Source organism: Cyprinus carpio, chromosome A17 (assembly GCF_018340385.1).
Source record: "Cyprinus carpio isolate SPL01 chromosome A17, ASM1834038v1, whole genome shotgun sequence".
Classification (NCBI taxonomy): domain Eukaryota; kingdom Metazoa; phylum Chordata; class Actinopteri; order Cypriniformes; family Cyprinidae; genus Cyprinus; species Cyprinus carpio.
In genome coordinates, this window is record NC_056588.1 from 9,608,999 (window position 1) to 9,631,270 (window position 22,272).

Sequence of the window (22,272 nt, forward strand, 5' to 3'; positions counted from 1 at the left end):
AGTTTTTTAAACACTGTATAGCAAATTAATCACTGAGTTTGCAAAACTAAAAGCACTAACCACTGCTTTGCACTCAGTTTGGAATTTTGAAAAACACATTTCAAACTCTACTACCAGGATTGTTCATGGAAATAGAAAACACAATTTCAAAAAAGGTGTGTGTGTGTGTGTGTGTGTGTGTGTGTGTGTGTGTGTGTGTGTGTGTGTGTGTGTGTGTGTGTGTGTGTGCATGTTCGTGCGCGCAATGGAAATGTCTGGCTCCCTTGTTAGCGCACTTGCTACTGAACTACAGTAGGGCGCTGACTAAGACATACTCAGAGACTCAGAGAGATAGAGGAGAGCAAGTGGGCAAGAAGAAGTACAGAGGGTGAAGAACCAAGATAACAGCCAGGAAAGGCATGAATGACAAGATAGAGGGGAAGGAGGAGAGAACCCATACATAACATGAAGAGTTGTTTCAGTGGACGTGACAGTTTGAACCAGACTTCCAGAGAAAGGCAGCTGATGGAAAAAAGCAGTCGAAAGAAAGGTAGAGGACGAGAGTTTGTAGAACTGTCGGGGTGATAAATGCTGTCTAAAATTTAGAGTGGTGTTCCTGCATGCATCCAAACTCAAGCTTTTTCAATTCCCTGTGTGACAGCCCAAGCCGTCATCAGTGTGACAGGAAACGGATTAAGGAGCCTCTCCAAGGACTCTGTCAGCATGCTGGGGATGTTTATTAATCATTAAGCAGAATAATCTTAATAGATTAAATGGGAGGAAGGAGAGGTGATTGGTTTGGATGGAGGCAAGTGGCCAATAATAAACCAAGCTATGGGTTTGCTTGCTTTCATCTTTTCAATCCAACAGACTGCAAATCAGCACCACTTTGTTTCATAAAAATGTTAAAATCCATTCAAAGTTTTGTTGCTACAATTCAGTTCAATATTTAGCCTCATGTTACAATACTAATCAAACAAAAAATGTGGTAACATTCATTTTTTTCAATACCATGACAAATTTCTCAACAGTGTCATATGATCAGTCAGTAAATACACTGATTTTAGTCTTAAAGGGTTACTCCATCCCAAAATGAAATTTTGTCATCACTTACCCCCATGTCATTCCAAACCAGTAAAAGCTTTGTTCATCTTTGGAACACAATATAAGATAATTTGGATGAAAACCAGGAAGCTTAATATACAGTGAATAATTTTATTCACTGTATATTCACTGAACGCACATGCAAGGAAACCAGTCATCATTTGTTTTCTTTTCTGATGGTTCCCAATTTTGCATGTGATTTAATTTGGAATAAGTAGCCTGCTGAAAATAATCACAATAAATAAATGCCAGATTCTTGATTTGTTTAGAGTAACACTGATTGTTTTTAGTGTTTTCATTAACATCATAACCAAATGTGTCCTCAGGTAGTGCCTCTTTTGGTGAAGCTTCTCTACAGGGATCTGGGTCTGCAATCACACACTCACCAGTGCCACTGAACATAATTGGCGGCCTCTTGGCTACATAATCATCTGAGATGGAGTCCAAAAGAGTGTTCTCTCACCTGTGAGTCCGTGCAGTCTCTGAAATTATACTTTACCTGTGAGCATCAATCAGAGTCAGGGAGACAAACTACAGACCACACACAGGTAGCGAGGATCAAGAGTGTGATTTGACAGATCTAGAAAGATTTAATTGAATTCGATGCACATGGCAACACACATTTCTCAATCTCACAAACTTCATAACATCCATAAATTAGCATTTTTATCAGTCTAAACACACTGATGAGACACATGGTGGTATTTAATTAAAAAAAAAAAAAGATTTGTTAAACTGATTTGGAAAATACAGGACTGGTTCTTTTATTGCTTAATGCATTTCACAGACTGCATTTATGATAATTTGTGGCTTTTTCCTGTCAATTGTAAAAGAAATATAACTGTGAATTTCCAAGTTGCCCTTCAGAGCAGAGGAGTTATTTCTAGGCTAAAGTATTGTGGTGTTTGAGAATGTCTTCTAGCGCGATATTGATGGGTGTTTTGCTGAACTGCTCTCATCAGCATAAATTCCACAAGGCTGTCATGGAAAAGAACATCCTTGAAAGAGCCAGGACATCTCAGCGTAAATAAAAACTGACATTTTCATTCTCACTGAGTTTTTTGGCCTTTGCAGCTTTTCAATCTCTTACACGCACACTCATGCACACGTACAGATGCTTGAGTGTGAGTACACCCATGAATTCATTATTTTATTCTGTGTAATACAAATGTGGGTTTCCACAAAGTGCATCTCAGCCAGAGATTTGTTTTGAAAATATCAATATATGGAGCGGCTGTAATTGTGTGAATGTTTGAGAAAGTGAGAGATGGATAAAAGCAGATATGTTTGTCCTATGCTCAGTAGATAATAGACTGACTTATTTCCATACGTGCAGAGCAAAACAACCATAACAAACTCAATAATGTTCAGTTGCTTATCAGTAATGGAAGAGAGGTGTTGTAAAAACAAAGCACAAACCATTTGTTTTCCTCTATCAGTTTATATGTAAGCTTTTTTTATAGTTTTATTGTGTAGGCCAACACAAATTATTTTGAGTCACTGGATATTAAAGGAATTACTCACCAGAAAAATAAATAAATAAATAAAAATAATTTGCTATAAATTTCCCAACCTTCAGGCAATCCAAGATGTAGATTAGTTTATTTTGCAGTGAATGGGTGCCGTCAGAGTTAGAGCTCGAACAGATGATAAAAGCATCACAATACTCCACAACTAATTCACATGACTTAAGTCCATCAATTAATGCCTTGTGAAGTGAAAAGCTGAGTGTTTGTAAAAAAAAAAACAAATCCATCAAGACATCCCCCCCCCCTTAAACTGTTTCTTCCAGCTAAAATAGAAGTCGTCTATACAGTACATTGTTTTCTCGAGTAAACAGATCAATTGACATTAAATTTACAAGTGAAAACAATCCAACACTTCTAAACAAGTATGTCGTGGACAACAGGAGATGGACATTTTCACTATAGGAAGTGTTATTACAGGTAATAAAGTGGTAATTGGCCAGATGGTTTACATTTTACCATCTTAATGATGCATTTGGTTTTTTACAAACATGCAGCTTTTCACTTCAAAAGATGTTAATTATTCGACTGGAGTCATGCTGTGGATTATTGTGTTTTTTTTTTGTTTTTTTTTTATCAGCTCTCAGTCTGATCCACAGAGGATAACAGAGGATCCAATAGTGAGGAAGTGATGTAATGCTAAATTTCTAGATATCTTAGCACCCTTGCAGTACTCTTTTGGGATTTTTTTTTTTTTTAATTCTGCAAGACTGCAAGTGTACATCAAGTATGCCATCTTGGACAGAGTCTACAAGAGACTGGTGCAAGGGTCAAAAATACATGGCCAAAAAGGTGGTTGCAGAAGCAGAGTTATTAAATTTTGATGAAAGATTGCAAAATTATCTTGGTAATCACATGCACTGGCAAAAAAAAAAAAAAAAAAAAAGTGTAATGTGTATTATAAAAAGTAAATAGTATAATTTTGACTTCATGCTGACTTTAAGGCCTCATTCAAAAAAGTGATATTAACAATTGTAACAATGCACTAAAATAGGACATAGTTCTAAATATATATATATATATTTTTTAAGAGTTTGAGAAAATTGCAGAAGCACATGAATAATAAACGAGATTCAGTGCCAAATTAAATATTCATGAGGTCAGATGATGTAACTTTATTTGGTGGGAGTTTTAGTTGGAAACCCTGACCTCCAAAAGAGGTCAATTGAGAGAATAGTGGAAGAAACAGAGTTTGAACGAGACAATTTGAGCATAGAATTGATTGCCAACTGCTTTCATTTAACATGCTTGAAGTAACTAGATTTAGGCTATCTTTCTCTTTTCTGTTTGGACTACATCAAACCAATTTAAGGTTCCATACGAATTAGGTTCATTAACATAAGACAGACAACCTCTGTCATTACGGAGAGAAAGAGAGAGCAAAGAAAATAGACTGAAAGAGATAAAAGGGAGGGGAGGGAAGCAAAGAGAGAGAAATGGAAGGAGACTTGCAGTTGGGCAGACAGGTGGGAGAGAGGTGACCCTTGTAGAGAGCAAATGAGGGAGCAAAGAAAAGAGTGGAGAAGAATAGACCATTACACAACAGCAGATTTGAAATGACAGCGAGCAGAGCACAGATAAATGAAACAGGAGAGGAGTGTACATTCGTGTGTTTGTTTTCCTGTCACAGTGGGGACTTGCTATTGACTTTGTTTTTTGTTATCGTAGTAATATTTTAAGTGATTAACTCTCACAAAAAACATTTAGCACTTTTCATCAAGAAATTATATTTTTGTAAATATTTTAAATATTTAATTTTTTTTTTTTTTTTTAAATAACGTCTGCATCTTGAAACAAAGTCTAAATATTAATTTTATATTTAATTATAACCTTGAAATCAGGATTAGGTGTAAAATATTTGCTTCAAAATCATTTACACGTGAATACCAGTTGAAAAAATAATTCTAACCTGGCTTAGAGGAAGAAAGGAGTCATGTCTTTGTGTTTTTTTTTTTTTGTGATTAAGGGAAAATACAAGACTTCTTCACCTTACAAATGGTTGTCAAAACCAAAAGGGATACAAAATGCATATCATAGGTGTTAAAATAGTGTGACATGCTAGAGCAAAAAAAGGCACTATTGTTGGTATCAGCACCCCATAATTAGTGAGAAACGTGTGACTTCAATAAGAAAATATTAGCTATGCAGAACAGAGTAATTTAATTATATTATATTACATATTTTTCGGTATTGTATATATATACAAATGTGTGTGTATATATATATATATATATATATATATATATATATATATATATATATATATATATATATATATACAAATGTGTGTGTATATATATATACAGGACCTTCTCAAAAAATTAGCATATTGTGAAAAAGTTCATTATTTTCCATAATGTAATGATAAAAATTAAACTTTCATATATTTTAGATTCATTTAATGATAAATATTAAAAACTTTCATATATTTCATTTTTTTTTTGATGTTTTTGGCATACAGCTCATGAAAACCCAAAATTCCTATCTCAAAAAATTAGCATATTTCCTCTTTAATATTGATGATTTTTGTTTTTAGATAAAAAAAAAAGTCAACCTTCAAATAATTATGTTCAGTTATGCACTCAATACTTGGTCGGGAATCCTTTTGCAGAAATGACTGCTTCAATGCGGCGTGGCATGGAGGCAATCAGCCTGTGGCACTGCTGAGGTGTTATGGAGGCCCAGGATGCTTCGATAGCGGCCTTAAGCTCATCCAGAGTGTTGGGTCTTGCGTCTCTCAACTTTCTCTTCACAATATCCCACAGATTCTCAATGGGGTTCAGGTCAGGAGAGTTGGCAGGCCAATTGAGCACAGTAATACCATGGTCAGTAAACCCTTTACCAGTGGTTTTGGGCACTGTGAGCAGGTGCCAGGTCGTGCTAAAAAAACAAAATCTTCATCTCCATAAAGCTTTTCAGCAGATGGAAGCATGAAGTGCTCCAAAATCTCCTGATAGCTAGCTGCATTGACCCTGCCCTTGATAAAACACAGTTGGACCAACACCAGCAGCTGACATGGCACCCCAGACCATCACTGACTGTGGGTCCTTGACACTGGACTTCAGGCATTTTTGGCATTTCCTTCTCCCCAGTCTTCCTCCAGACTCTGGCACCTTGATTTCCGAATGACATGCAAAATTTGCTTTCATCCGAAAAAAGTACTTTGGACCACTGAGCAACAGTCCAGTGCTGCTTCTCTGTAGGCCAGATCAGGCGTTTCTGCCGCTGTTTCTGGTTCAAAAGCACACGCCTGTGCACGGTGGCTCTGGATGTTTCTACTCCAGACTCAGTCCACTGCTTCCGCAGGTCCCCCAAGGTCTGGAATCGGTCCTTCTCCACAATCTTCCTCAGGGTCCGGTCACCTCTTCTCGTTGTGCAGCGTTTTTTGCCACACTTTTTCCTTCCCACAGACTTCCCACTGAGGTGCCTTGATACAGCACTCTGGGAACAGCCTATTCATTCAGAAATTTCTTTCTGTGTCTTACCCTCTCGCTTGAGGGTGTCAATGATGGCCTTCTGGGTTTAACCCATGGATTGCGGTTCTGGGTATGACCATGATTGCCTCAGGAATCTTTTGCAGTTTAGATAATTTAACCAGGATTAGGGTTTTGAGTAATGAACCAGGCTGATATGCTAATTTTTTGAGATAGGAATTTTGGGTTTTCATGAGCTGTATGCCTGTATGCTCCTGTCAGCTAAGAACAGGAAACAGAGGCTACAATTCGCACAGGCTCACCAAAATTGGACAATAGAAGATTGGAAAAATGTTGCCTGGTCTGACGAGTCTCGATTTCTGCTGCAACATTCAGATGGTTGAGTCAGAATTTGGCGTAAAGAACATGAAAGTTTGGATCCATCCTGCCTTGTCTCAATGGTTCAGGCTGGTGGTGGTGGTGTAATGGTGTGGGATTATTTTCTGGGCACACTTTGTATGAATTAGTACCAATTGAGCATCATTTAAATGCCACAGTCTACCTGAGTATTGTTGCTGACCATGTCCATACCTTTATGACTACAGTGTACCCATCTTCTGATGGCTACTTCCAGCAGGATAATGCACCATGTCACAAAGCTCAAATCATCTCAGACTGGTTTCTTGAACTTGACAATGAGCTCACTTTACTCAAATGGCCTCCACAGTCACCAGATCTCAATTCAATAGAGCACCTTTGGGATGTGGTGGAACGGGAGATTCGCATTAACGATGTGCAGCCGACAAATCTGCAGCAACTGCGTGATGCTATCATGTCAATATGGACCAAAATCTCTGAGGAATGTTTCCAACACCTTGTTGAATCTATGCCATGAAGAATTAAGTTCTGAAGGCAAAAGGGGGTCCAACCCGATACTAGCAAGGTGTACCTAATAAAGTGGCCAGTGAGTGTATATATATTTACTCGCCTATATCACCTATATATATATCACCTATATTATTATCACATATATTATTATAGGTGATTTCAGGTTTTACAACTGTTAGGACATTTCAGGCACAACGTTACTGATTTGCGTAACAAACATTATTTTTGCTCCTCCCTGGTGCCTCCTCAAAACATGTAAGAGATTACAGCATGAGGAGAAACACATAAAGGAGGAGAAAACATCAAGTCTAGAGGAATGATGGGATGGAGAAGTGAATGTCAGAGAGAGATGGATTTGTGTGATATATCGGTGTATAAATCAGTGTAATTCAGCATGTGGCACAGAGCCTAGAGCAGATGAGCAGTGTGTCATCTCTCTCTCCCCATTGCTTATGTTATCCCACATTCTCCACTCTTCCAGCGACTCCTCCCATCTAAACCTTCAATCCAATCACTTTCTTCCATTGTAAGACAACTCAAATAACAATATTGTGAATACACTTAACAACTAATAAAATCCAGTATTGACTGATGTAATATATCATGCACCTCTTCCTCCTTTTCATCCATTTGTACTTGTCTATTTTTAAACTGGGGCCCAGCCAAAGTTGTAGCCGGAAAAATGTGCTTGAAATGATTCCCCCTCCATTATTCAGGCTTGCATTCAGAGGTTATTACGTTTTATGAATTATGAATGAACCTTAATAATTTAGCATCACATAAAAATGGTTCAGAATTAACATTGAGCACAATTAGCTAAACGATTGCTGCATCAGGCAGGGGCAAAGATGCCACAACAACTCCTCTGAGATTACATGTGTGTGTATATGTATATGAGCACCTTTATGAATGAATCTACATATCAATGTGGCAGTAGGCGGTGTGTGTATGTGTGTATGTGTGTGTGTGTGAGGGAGTATGTGAGTTAAGAGCGTGTGCAAATTTGTTTGGATATGCATCTTTGAGTGTTTTAATGCATTACTGGGAAAGTTATTTCCTTATTTGTCGTTCCAAATTCTATAGTTTTTCTGCTTAATCCCTGTTTGAAAAATTTACTTGATTAGTCAACATCTGTCAACCAGCTGAATTAAATTCATGTATTATTTATCACTGTGGTTACAGTCTTAAAGAGAATTTAAATGCATGAATTCAGATAGCATAATCCTGATGTAAATATCTGCAGTACATGTCAATTCTTCAACTTAATGTACATTTTAGTGTATTTTCTTCTAATTGTTGATGCACAAACAATTCTAATTAGAGTCCATTAAATGCATAGGATTTTAATAAGGGATTGAACAGATACATGTAGGAAATTTATATTACTGCAGGTTACTGTGCAGCTAAAGCAAAGGTTATTGCATGGTGACCAAGAATGTCAGCCCTGTGCATCCAGAAATATGAATTTATTAGCTCAATTTACCCTTATGGCTGATGGCCTAATGTGAATGTTATGCAATTTGTATAGTAATACTCAAAACAAAAATTAGTTTGCAAGTAATTAGTAGGCTACTAATGCAGTAGGGAATTGATCTTGAATTAAACTTTTTTTTTTACTTTATTGACATATAGTTTTTAGCACTGTGTTAATAGAAAACACTAAATTGTGCTTAAAATTTATGCTTAAAATAACTAACTAGCTAAATATAAAATAGGCCTATGTGTAGAGGTATGAGCAGAGGAAAATGATATTACTGCAGTTTTGCTTCTCAAGTTTATCTTATTGTTTTGAAAACAAGAGAAAATATTGATACTGTGAAATATTTTTGAAGTGCACAGTAAGTCTGCTAAGAATCAACTGAAGTAACTACATAATGTTTGTGTTAATTTCTATCACTTAGTCACCATGGCAATGAATTAGAAGACCAACCTACTCCATTATTTACAGCACACACACACACTTTTCATTAGCATTCACCTTTCACCAGACAGAGGGAAGTAGGGATGTTTGTGTGGGAGAGATAAACAGAGGTGAAGGGTGTATTAGAAGGAGAAGTGAAAGAGGCGTAATGTGTTTGTGCATATTTGAGAGAGAAATCAGAGAGTGATTCTTGTCCTTAAATGGATGTGTGTATGTTTGCTCTAGTCACTTGAATTCATCTATCAGAGCCACAAAAAGGGTAACTAACAGCCATCAAGTATGTCACCACAGAGACAGACTTCATTCAACATGAATAGATGAGGATCCTCCACTCACTTTATCATACACACACACACACACACACACACACACACACACACGCACACACACACACGCACACACGCACACACACACACACACACACACACACACACACACACACACACACACACACACACACACACACACATACACAGACCCTGAAATTTTACTACCACACAGGCCCACATAGCAATTTTCTTCTGGTCTACACAAACCCTTTTCCCTCTGCCTACATACCGCAAAGAATGATGGCCTTGGAGTGGCCCGAGCCTGAATAGGTTTTAGCATTGGTACTGATTCTCAGCCAGAAGCCCCAAAACTGAGCAACACCTGAGCCTTATATAGCCCAGACATAATACAGAATATTACAGTTTTTCTGAATTGCTAAAACACATTTCTTGAAACCATCACTTATTTTCTCAAAAACGTAAACACAAATCCAAACCTTCAAACTAAATTCACAGAACCCCTGACTCTTCTGCCAAAATCAAACAATCGCTTCAAAACCATTTCACCTGTAGTCAAAATCAAACAAAACTTTCAAATCACACACACATTATAGTCAATAATATACACACTACAGATCATTCATTAGACACTACATCAAAAAGTGGAGAACACATTGTCCAGTGCATGTAGTTACAAAAAAAAAGAAAAATTGCTCTCAAAAAGGAAACCACACACACAGTGTATATATGTTTAAGATTCTCTTTCACTCTTCTTTTGAACTTTCCAACTGATTCTGGTGGCCATAGAGAATCTGCTAAAATTAGGTTGAACTCTTTGTCCTGCGTCTGTCATTCCATAAACAAGAACATGGTCTAGCACAGTGGCTCTGATTTCATCTGAAATGACAGTTCTTGGTCTTGCTCTTCCTCGTCCTCCTCTTCCTCCACCACTTATACACACTCTTCCTCTACCTCTCAGATTGATAGATGCATCCATGCCATCTGTGCACATTGAACTGGCTTATTTTTTGTACATTCACATATTTAGAAACAAGTGTGAACAGTTTTGAATTATTGTGAATAAATGATGACAACCGTGTTGCAGTTCTGCTTAACTTTTGCTTTCTTGTGTTTACGGTTTTGCATCACAAGTTTATCACGGTGCAGATTGTGTTTTATTGAGTGAGAATGTGTTTAGAGTTTTTAAAAAAGAGTGCATGAGATCTGCAGTGTCTAAACTGCCTGAACTTGTTCAAGGTTTTGCAGAAAGAGTGATTTATTTGAAAAACTGGTTTAGGCTATTGAGAATTTGGTTCAGAGAATGGGGTTTAGTGTCTTAGCAAATGTGAAAAACTGTCATTTTTGATATTATGGCATTGTGTATTTATTTTCCAGTAATTGCCATTATTTTGGTAAACACAAAGTTCACCAATAAAGTACATTTAACTGAATAAGAAATCTTTTTTTTTTATTTATTTTTTTATTTTTTATAAAGAAGAAATCAAATAAATCTATTTTATACATAACGTAGGTATTACTACAGAATATGTAACATTATTAGTACAAAAACCTTTTGTATATTTGGAGAGATGCTGAAATGTACAATATTTACAAAGTACACTAAACATTTATATCATTATACATTTATAACATTTATACATCTCTCTCTCTCTCTCTCTGTGTGTGTAAGGATTCTAAGATTATTTGTACTGAGAATAATAATTTATAATTAAGTGCAGCTTAATGCAGTTTACTGATTTACTGATTTGCTTAATTTTGAAATGATAACTTTTCATTCTGTTTTGACTTGCCATTTCAAAGATTAGGTTAACAAGATAAACAATACTACACTTCATTGAAATTTCTGTGATCGTTTAATCACACTCCTTCCAACAACAGTGGGCCCTCATATTGTTTGCCGTGATTTATGCTGTGCCATCGTTGCCACATATGGCCCAGCTCTGGCTGAAAGGGTACATGCCATTGCTGACAGGAGGCCATGCAGCAGTGCCAGCTTGAGGCCACATTCGGGCCAAGATTGTTTGCTATGTGGGGGTGAATGACCCAAGGCACTGTTTTTAGAATTAAAATAAACTTTAATTGTCAAGAGCATAAACACACAATGAATTTGTTATGTTTTCCCAGAAACTCAGAGTACTTGCATACATTTATAACAAAAGAGAATAGAAAGAAAAAATACTGAATAAAATAAAGTAAAAAATTAACAACCGTATTATTGTATTATTCACATCTAGATGGCAGTAGGTGGCGACAAGTGATCATCTTAATAATAAGTCCTAAAACTGGGCTATTCATTCAACTGATTTCTTCAAAACATGATTCATTCACACACAAAACAAGTGATGGGTTTGTGAATGAGTCATTGAATCATTCACCCAACTGAGTCTTTAACAGACTTATTCAGCAACACCGTTACCACGTGCTACTGAAATGTGGGACGATTTCAGCTTTGGCCTGTTTTTGGGCTATTTGCAATTTTGATGGAGCAAAAAAAAAAAATCAGACAGTAACTGGGAATATCAAGTCTAAAAGTAATTTACTCAATATTAAGTTTTGTATAAATATAAACTATAATACATTATGGTTGATCTAAATATCAGAATGGATCTTGCCTTGTGTGATATTGCCTTTTTGTGGGGTTTGTCAGCTGGTAAAGGCAGGATAGAATCATATAGAGTGAAATTGCCTTGGATAACTGCTGCAGCCATTGTTCTCAGCAACTTTGGTAAAAGCTGTAAAGTCTTATCTAGCTGGCTAGTTTAAAAATCTTGTTTTGGTCTAGTTATTATATAACTGGCGCTATGTTGCTGACTTTGTGAAACTGACAGTACTTTTTGTGTATACATGTTACGGTTGTAAGTTTTATTACTGTAATTCTGTTGTAATGACAGCTTTGTGAAATTACAGATCTGAAAGTACAGTAAATGCCACAGAGAGTAAATTGGTCACCTCTGAGATTAAATAGTACAAAGCTAAATAAATAAATAGTATTACTGCTTTTTCTTACTGCAACCTCTCTGTTGTTGGACATTTCCTCACAGAATAAATTTATCACACTTTTAAATTTTTGTGTGGACCTCTAAAGTTGACATGGAATGAAAATTCACCCCATCTGTTTTCTAAATGCATGTTATATTGATATTATTGTGAACGACTTATCTTTTCATCCACAATCAATTATTTTATTTTATTTTTTTTGCTTGCACTCAGATCTGTCTCCATCCAATCAACAACTGATGGATAGGACCAAGTCTTCTCCCTTAATTTTGTTTTCAGTCTGTCTCACTTGTCACAATATGGAAGAAAAATCTTTCACTACTTCCTTTACATTTGAATTTTAAAGGCCCATTTATATAACTTATGTCAAAATATTACTCAAAAACTCGATGAAGTGAAGAAACAAGCACAGTGTTACCACCATCTACATACATAGTTTTACAGTTTAACAAGGAAGTCAAAGTTATTGAGAGATTTGTTAAAGCTGTGATTTGGTCATGTGAAAGTGCTTTAATATATATTAAATGGAGGTTATCAACAAAAAAGCACATAAAACTGGTCTTCCATTCTTCTTCCATCCTCTATTTCCTTTCTTTCTTCTTTCCTGTTTTGAAGTTCACTCTGAAGACTCTAGGCCATGCAGTTCTGAACTGCTCGACACTAGATTGAGCCCCGCTTGAGGCGGTAGCTTTCTGCTGTACTGTTTTCCCAGAGTTGAGGCTACCATCTAGAAGCCGTTCATTCCCTATACGGACCACAACAAAGTAGCAGGGCATTTCAGCTTTGCTTTGCACTGCCTTATATTTGCTATAAGCGCTTGCTAAGGACTGTTATGAAGATTTTGAAATATACTGTAGCCTCAGATGATGCAATGTACACATTGTGTGGCTGATATAGATTAACAGCGATGACAGCCATAGCATATTTTATGTCACACTGAAAGCTATAGCTGTAATTCAAGCAAAAATTACATATTGTGAAAAAACCGAAGAGATTCCTTTAAACAGCTTGATGAATGCTACGTCACGTGTTGCAGGATATACAGTATTATTGCTTACAGGAAAAGTTTAAGGTCATTGAGCAAGTGTTTAAATAAAAATCCATGGTGAACATCAATATTTATGTGCTGAAAAACAAAATCAATAGAGTTTAGCTGCAGTTTAACAACAGCAAAACATCACTGAACCGAGAGGATAGAGAGAACAAAGATTTTCTGTCAAAAATGTATTGTAATCTGCATGGAATTAATTTATCTCAATTCTCCAGGGTCTATTGGTCACAGATACATAAATGGCTATATAGAGCCTTTGGTAATAAATGTTACTGACCAATCCTTCCTTAACTAATGTTGCTGTCTGCCATATTATCAGACAAGCTCTTGCACTTTTTTATATATGAATCTATAGCAGTCTGTTTGTATGATTTTAGGTGATATTTTACTGAAATCTTAAAAAAAAAGAAAAATAGGGTAAATTGATTTTGTTCTGTCAATATAGGTGACAATAACCAGTGTTCATGTTATCATAGTATGTTGTAGAAATGTTAGGAGCAGTTCTGTTCACTTACCCGATCTCTTATCAGTTGTAATTACTTTCAAATTAGGCCTCTATCTTTTCAGTTAACTGTGATAAGCATTTGCCTTGATTCTTTGCAGTGTTTAATCACATTACTCTGTAATTTAACAAAATGGCAGATAAAAGATGCTTTGTAGTTTCACACTCAATTCCAGCCCACAAAAGAATATTATCAATTCAATTTTACCACTTACTGAGCACATTTTACTAAAAAACATGAAATCTCCAGTTCATGTGGGAAGTTCTGTGAAGACTCTCTGAGCACGCAGCAGTCAGTAAGCAAGAGGAGTGGAGCTTAGAAAAGGGTCAGTTTGTTTACTGCATGTAGAAATAAGCTATCCCACGCTCTGTGAGAACAGTACAGTGTGCTCAGCTCAGTAAAATCATTTCTGACATCTGTATTCCTCTGAATCTCAATGTTTCTATCTTTGACAGAAGTTTGCGAGTATATTAGATTGAAATGCAGCAGTCTGTGCCTTTTAAATGTCTGTTTGTGCAAATAGTACTATCACTGTCGTAAAACTCTGATTTATTATGTGCTTTTTAAATAATACAGTTATCTAATAGAGGCAGACAGAAGGCTACAAGTATCCCCACAGGTTTTTGGCTCAAATTTAGCCAATATTAATGATTTTGAGGGTAAATATAGGTCTGTTTTAAAACCTAGGCTGCATACGAAATCACATACACTCTAAAAAAAAAAAACACTTTCTGCTAAAAAAGTATGTTCTATACATACTATGAATGTGCATAGTATGTATGTAATCCAGATGTACTACATTTCTCACGTTGTCATTGTCATGTGACCTACCAGCAGTGCTTTGCTTGCCATTCACAAATCCTCTCCCATCATGGGGTACTGTATATTTTGAAATATTGATAACATACTGTAAGTGCTGATATTGTTCCAGTTGGGAAATGCAAAGTTTATTCATGCAGCCTTAAAACTTGATGCCTTTGCACTTACTGCCAAGTCACCATTTGTATATGTTTTGTCCAGAATTATAATCCATTTCAAATGTGTCTTGGAGGACTTTTGCACTGTTCTTTTTATTATTGTATAGCTATACATAAAACAAATGGTGAAAGCAAGTGTAAATAGCTCTATGATGACTCCCTAAGCACTATGGGTATTGGAACAGAACAAGTATTGAACCTTTAACTCCTAAGTGACAGAAGCATAGCGATGAAGAAGTATAATTCTCCTTCATTTTCACTCTTTTCAGATCTCATTTTTCCTGTACTCCTTGTTGCTGCGGGAAACTCTTGACCGCATTTCTTAAAAAGTCAGTCTTTACTGAGACATCCTGCTGAGAGAAAAGATGAGTGTCTGGAGTGAATGTGGCTGAACAAGAGAGAGAAAGAATAGCAAAGACTCAAAGAAAGAGTGGGTATGTGTTTGTGTGTACTTGGGTTTGAGAGGAAACACTTAACATTTTCTAGCTGCCCAAGCTGTGACTGACAGCTCATCCTTTTAAAATCAAAGTCAGCCTGTATTTAGAGCTAACCTTTGCTTCTGTGTGGCAGTTTTGACGTGTTAGCGCCTACTCATGCATTCTGAGGCGCTGATTAGCAGTGCGCTTACCTTAAGGGGATTTGACACGCTTTAAAAGTAATCTCCAAGTGCAAAGAGCTTTGACTTATAATCTATACATCATATTTCAGCTTCTGACACACTCACATGTACATATACCTACCTTGAAATTTCTGATTTTTTTTTTGTTTTTGAAACAAGTATCTTTTGCTTAACAAGGCTGCATTTATTTGATCAAAAAATACAGTAAAAACAGTAGTATTGTGAAATAGTATAACCATATAATTTTAAATGCACTTTATTCCTGTGATGGCCAAGCTGAATTTTCTGAAAGTCTTCAGTGTCATGTGATCCTTTAGCAAACTTTCTAATATGCTCAAGCAAAATTATTTATTATCATCATGCTTATTTTTTTTTTTTTTTTTTTTTTTTTACAGAAACCATGATACATTTTGAAGGATACTTTGATGGACAGAAAGTTCAAAATCTTTTGTAACATTATAAATGTCTCTTTCACTTTCAAAGATTTAATGCAAATTTGCTTGAATAAATGTATTCAGTATAGAGCTGACCTCACAATTCTGAAGGGTATGTAAGGTAGCATTGCCATTATTCTAATATTCAAGTTTTTGAATCAGAATGAAGTGATTTTAATTATGATTTATTCATCATCTTGTGATGTCACATTTTGAAACGTCCACAGTCCATGTTAGTAGCTGTTCTGATCTTAAAGTGATTGAAGTGACGTGACATACAGCCAAGTATGGTGACCCATACTCAGAATTCGTGCTCTGCATTTAACCCATCCAAACTGCACACACACAGCAGTGAGCACACACACCATGAACACACACCCGGAGCAGTGGACAGCCATTTGTGCTGTGGCGCCCAAGGAGCAGCTGGGGGTTCGGGGCCTTGCTCAAGGGCACCTCAGTCATGGTATTGCCGGCCCAAGACTTAAACCCACAACCTTAGAGTTAACAGTCAAACTCTCTAACCATTAGGCCACGACTTCCCCCAAAATATGTAGTCCCCGGATAGGGGACGTATCAGATATTAAACTGATAAGAACAGATACTACATTTGATCTTAGCCAAAAGGCTGAGAAGCGATTTTACAGTCTCTATGTTCAGTCTGCACTGGTGTCGAGTTAATTCAATTTTTGTTTTTATGTGTTATTGCTGTATACTTCATAATTTGATGTTGGTAATTGGATTTGGGATTTTGTCAATTAACTCTGCACACAGGTTCTGTTTCCCCTGCAATCCTGATATAACATGCAGGGCTTGCCAAATTCTAAACATCATTTTTTTAGCAAAAGCACAATCTCTGAAGGGAACCTGTATAGATGCATTATTGAGATTTCAGATGCAAACAATCAGATTGTGATTTAAAGCTATAATGATGTAATGCTGTAATTTGTACAATAATGTTTAATATGGAAGCACTGTTATTTATCGATAAGGATAGTCATTAATCTGCCATAACTTGTGATTGATTGGAGCGTTTAGCACATGATTGAAGGTTTTGTTTTGTGATGGAGTTCAGATATTTGCTTGACTCTCTTTCACTATCTCTCTCTTGCTCATCCTCGTTTTCCCTCAAGCCACTGTTCACAGCAACTGATAAACAGGCGCATTCATCACACAGACAAGAGTGAGGCTAAGACAAGTTTTATAGAAACCCACTGAACAGAGACTTCAGCTCAAGTACTTTCAGTGATAATTTCAATGCAGTGATAGCAAATTCAGATAAAGAGGAGGAAAGAAGCATCAAACAATGTCTAATTTTCTGTAATGAGAAAAACATGATAATGGTAGATGGATGAAATTATGATTTAATAAGAAAGACACACAAATAATAGGGAAGCACAATATGATTGTATTATAATACCATATTGGTTATTTTCTCTAACTTATTTTCTGAGTAGAAAATGAACTCCAGATTTCACAAAACAGTAAGTTACTAAACCTAACAACAAAAGCAACCATAAACCAGTGTAAATACAACTCGAAAACAGTGAAAAAAATTTAACCTTTTTAATTATTCATGCCCCAGTGCATGATGGGAAATACGGGATCATAACTTTAATTATTTACTTAAGGAATCTTTGTAAACAAAACAAACAATTCCAAGTAAAATATACTTATAAGTTCAAACTTTAATTTCTACAAGCTTAAATTGAGTACTAATATAGAATTTACTTAATTTAATTCTTGCCTTAACTAATTTATTTAATGTAGAAATTACATTTGTTTTTATGTAGTATTTACTTCACCACAAAATCATTTTTATCAGTGATCATGACCCACTCTTTTTTTATGTGACAGCCTCCCATTTAGTTCACAGACGACTCAAATGCATGGCTACTGAACTTGCTGCATATTTGATAACCAACATATTAATAATGGGATTAATGGCATTGGTAAGAAATGATTGGTCACACACATACACACACATTCTCATTTCACAGACAGCCAGAAGTTAGAAGAAATTTGAACTCCTCGTTCCCATATATGGAAATGTGTGTGTGTGTGTGAGAGAGAGAGAGAGAGAGAGAGAGAGAGAGACTTATGAAAACATGTTAGATGGCAGCATATGCAGCATCTGGACAGACTCACATTGTTCATCAACCCTGAACACACAGACACACACACTCTACACGAGCTACGCTTCGTTGTCAAGTGTTTTACACGTGAATGCGAGCAGTGAGTGTTTTGAAAAGACACTCAGGCACACATTTGTAATGCAGAGATGAAACCTTGTGTGACACAGACAGCCATGGGCAGTCAAAATATTTCATCCTGTGAGATGTCGTGTTTGGGAAATAAATATCTCAGCAGCAGCTCTTAATAATTAAGGCCAGATCTGATAGTGATGGATTATCAGTGGTTTCTGTCCATTGAACTATAGGGTCAAATTTGAATCATTTAGTGAACTAGGTCAATTACCTATAGCCTAATTTTATAGTTTGTTAAATTTAAAGTGCTTTTCACTGACTATATTTGCTTCCACTATAGCCATCAAATCCCTTAAACCTACATTTAAATTTGGCACACCTTGTTTAGTCATTAATATTAGAGGAGTCATATGATGTTGCAAAAAAGAACATTATTTTGTGTATTTGGTGTAATGAAATGGGTTTATGCAGTTTAAGTTTCGAAAAACACATTCTTTTCCACATACTGTACATTATTGAAAAGCTTATCGGTCTGAAAAGCGAGGTGTGCTCTGATTGGCCAGCTATCCAGTGCATTGTGATTGGTCTAATACCTCAAGCGAGTGATGGAAATGTTACACCCCTTACTATACTGTGATGCCGTGTTTCCCGGAGCGCCAAGACAAAAACATTAAAACCCATTATAAACGAGGCATTTGTTGCATTCAGTGGGGACATAATTACGGATTATAATGACAATACCAGCAGTTCTCAATTCCAGTCCTCGCGCCCCCCAGCTCTGCATATTTTGCATATCTCTCTTTGTTAACACACCTGATTCAGATAATCAGCTCATTAGAAGTGAGCTCCATGCATGAACTGTGTTCGGATTGACATGGTCCCTACACAGTGTTCATTGCTCCCTAATCCCTGAGCAGGGGAAATCTGTTGAAGTTTACTTCACTTCGGAACATTCATTCACGGATTTGCGCTGCATAACATCTTCACACACGGACAAGTGTGACATCATATACCTCTGTAAATAAATACAATTTAAATTCACGTCTCGCACACTTCAGTGCAATTCAATATACGTTAGTTTCGAACTGGAATCATGGCAGAATATCCTGTGATGTCCACTTCACAGGGCACATGTTCGAATAGAACAAATGTCTGAAGTGATAAGAGAAATATACAAAATGTGCAGAGCAGAGGGAGCGAGGACTGGAATTGAGAACCGCTGACTTATACTGTCTTTTTACGCGTTGCATTGCATTGCGCCGCGTAAACATAAAACCATGTCTACATTTGTGATCGGAGAAATGACACACAACAAGCTACACTGCTCAAACCTCGCGTTTGAATCATCAGTGGCAAATCCTTTAAATATGTTAACATACTTTCAGACTGTGAGTCAGAACAGCCGGCACTGTAGGCTACTCTCACAGGAAACAGTCCTCCATAAAATGCATTGCACACATTTGAATATTTGGTTTGGACTGTACTGGAACAGTGTTGAAATACAACTTAACCACTGATTTCTAGTTGTGTCCTCTTTTGGAAGACCAAACAAAGTAGTTTCGCTTTCACAAGGAAACACACAGCATCTCCACGACATGGCGCCAGCGGCAACAGCGAGAATAAAAGTTATGCCGCCTTTCTTTGTGTGAACATTTGGGCAGCGTTATGTAAATCTTCCCACACAGTGACAGACATATGGGGGTGTGTTAGAATGAGCCGTTTTAGGTAGGAGTGGTTGACTCTTAACTTTTAGGGTGTACTCACACTAGGCATTTTGAACCGTGCCCGAGCATGTTTGACCCCCAAAGCCCGGGTTGGTTTGACTAGTGTGAGGGCATTCATTTAGCCAGCCCTTGCCTGATTGGAAGAGGTGGGCCAGGGCACAGTTCGGTTGGGCTCGGGCGCGGTACGCATGCAGTGTGAGAGCTAACCGTGCCGGAGCATGGAACAGATACTATTTTGTGTGTGCTACTGTCATCATTACGACCGCAAACATATTCTATTATTACTGCTACACTACACTTTTCTGTTGATTTAATTCAATCAAGTATATTTAGGTTTATAATGGCTCTGGTTCTTACCTTATTGATGAACAGGAAATGTAGTTTGCGAGTAAAGCTGCAAATGATTTAATTAACGTCAGCTGCCTCCGTAATAATTTTCTGATACATACAAGTGAAAATCAATGCAAGACATAAATGATTAATTAATGATTATTAATTATTCGGCAGAATATTAGCAAAAGCGGTTTTCTCCATTATCTCATACATGACGTAAGCGTGCTCCAGCCCGGAATGTTTAGTGCATGAATGTTTAGCGGAAGGGGTGTGGGGGGAGGGGTGATTGTTGTGGTGCTGGGTTGGTTGAAGGCAGTGGTTAGTGTTGTTGGTATATTATTATCCTTTTTTTTCTTCGAGGAGGTAATAATATTGTTGGTGATTCTGGTCCATTAGCCGCTATAGGTAAATAACGAGGAGAATAACAACGTGCAGTAAACGGTAAAACTGTTTGCACTACAAACCAGTGTGTTCATAATTAAGATAATACATTACATTAAATAATATGATGAGACACACCAACTTTCAGTATCAAGCAGCAACACAAACTGTTTTGTTCAGCTAAAAATAGCTGGATGGAGTGGACACAGATGAGACCGGAAGCCAGACCCATAGAATTTACAATATTATATCATGTTTTAATTCTGTCACTACACATTTTTGCATCTGCATCTCCCATTGACAAACTTTGTATATGTGTGTGTCTGCGTTTATGATCAGTATCTATCCTATTTTCATGGCTATGTTACCTCAATGCCTCACTGCCTTTAATGAAACTGACCCTCTACGATTTACAGACACAAACAAACAACTTTCATATCTTAATGGTCCCACCCCAAGAGTACCGACTTTCCCTCCCTCTCCTTCTCATTCTCCATTTATTTTTCTTATGCTCCCTTCATTCCATTACCAACTTCATAGCGTTTTAAACACTTCCCTTGTGAATAATGTGTCCCTCCATATCAGACCTTCAGAGTTCATAGCACAGCTATTGAGAGAAAATTTAATCTGAGGAGTCATTTTCACACACAACTGCATAACCGTGTGTTTTCTCTCATCATGCTTCCCACAAAAAAGTTGACGTGTTTCACCGTGGTGTGCCACATGGAGTCACACTTGATCCACTATGAGCATATTTATTACTGGGAAAAATTGTTTTAGATTTATGTTTAAAACTAATTGTACAGTTTTGCTTTTAAAGTACTTTTATCTTGTTTTAAGGATGTTTGACAGCAAAAAGAGACAACATGCAGATGATTTGAATTTTTTTTTTAAAGGAGACCTACATGTTATGCCCCCTTTCACAAGATGTAAAATAAGTCTCTGATGTCCCCAGAGTGTGTATGTGAAGTTTTAACTTAAAATACCTTACAGATCATTTTTTATAGCTTGTTAAAATTGCCACTTTTAGTGTATGAGCCAAAACGCGCCGTTATCATCTTTCCCTTTAAATGAGCTGGTGCACCGGAAGAAGAGGGCGAAGCTTCAAGAGCTCAAGCTCCGGCAATATTGGTGTTAGCTTTTGCAAATAAACACTCCTGTACAAGCCTGTTATCGTTACAGAAAACGCACTGGTTTAAAAGTCAGTCATCTGATTGTACTGTGCATAAAAAATGCACTTTATGAATTACACAGACGGGAGCAAGGCGCGATAAAAAATAACTTTTTATACTTTAAGCAGCATCAGTGAAAACAGACAGCTTTAGCAACATTAGCCTTACAGAGTGCCAAGAAGCTCTTTTAGAAAGGCAATTTGGAAAACAAACGCGTGATACTTCTTCTGGAGGTGTAGCTGGATCACGAACAGTTGGCACTGCTCCATCCTTCAGGAGCAACTTTTGTGCAAAACCTGCATTATACTGACCCTCATTCACAAAGCAATCAGGTGTAAATGATTCGTGCAGACATAAACGAATTTCGATAGAGTTGAGGGAGCATTTTTTTTAAAAACAAAATGAATCCACCTCGTCTTCAGTGGCTCAGATTTCAGGAGTAAATGGAGAGAGCTAAGTGGATTCATATATCCAGCTACAGAACACCTAAAACGCTTGGGAGACATTCTCATCAGTGCAGCAATGACAGCTCGCTGTGAACTCACTCAGGGCAGTTCTAAGTTAGAACAACAGTGTCTGTCAACTTTCGTGGGCAGGTCCTGTGGCTACTGTGATGTCACATTAGCAGCAATGCTGAAACAAGTAGTTGGGAGACACTGCTTATTACTTATGGGAAGTTTAAAAAAGCAATGGATGGATTTTTATCATTACAGGGTGGTTGTGTACACACACTGCCAACACACACTCATGTCCAAA

The 22,272-nt window shown here is 36.9% G+C and overlaps 1 pseudogene; it reads right to left on the reverse strand.

Annotated features, from left to right (window-relative positions):
• Nucleotides 1-16,225: 16,225 nt before the first annotated feature.
• Nucleotides 16,226-16,339, reverse strand: LOC122148456 (annotated as a pseudogene).
• Between the last annotated feature and the right edge of the window lie 5,933 nt (nucleotides 16,340-22,272).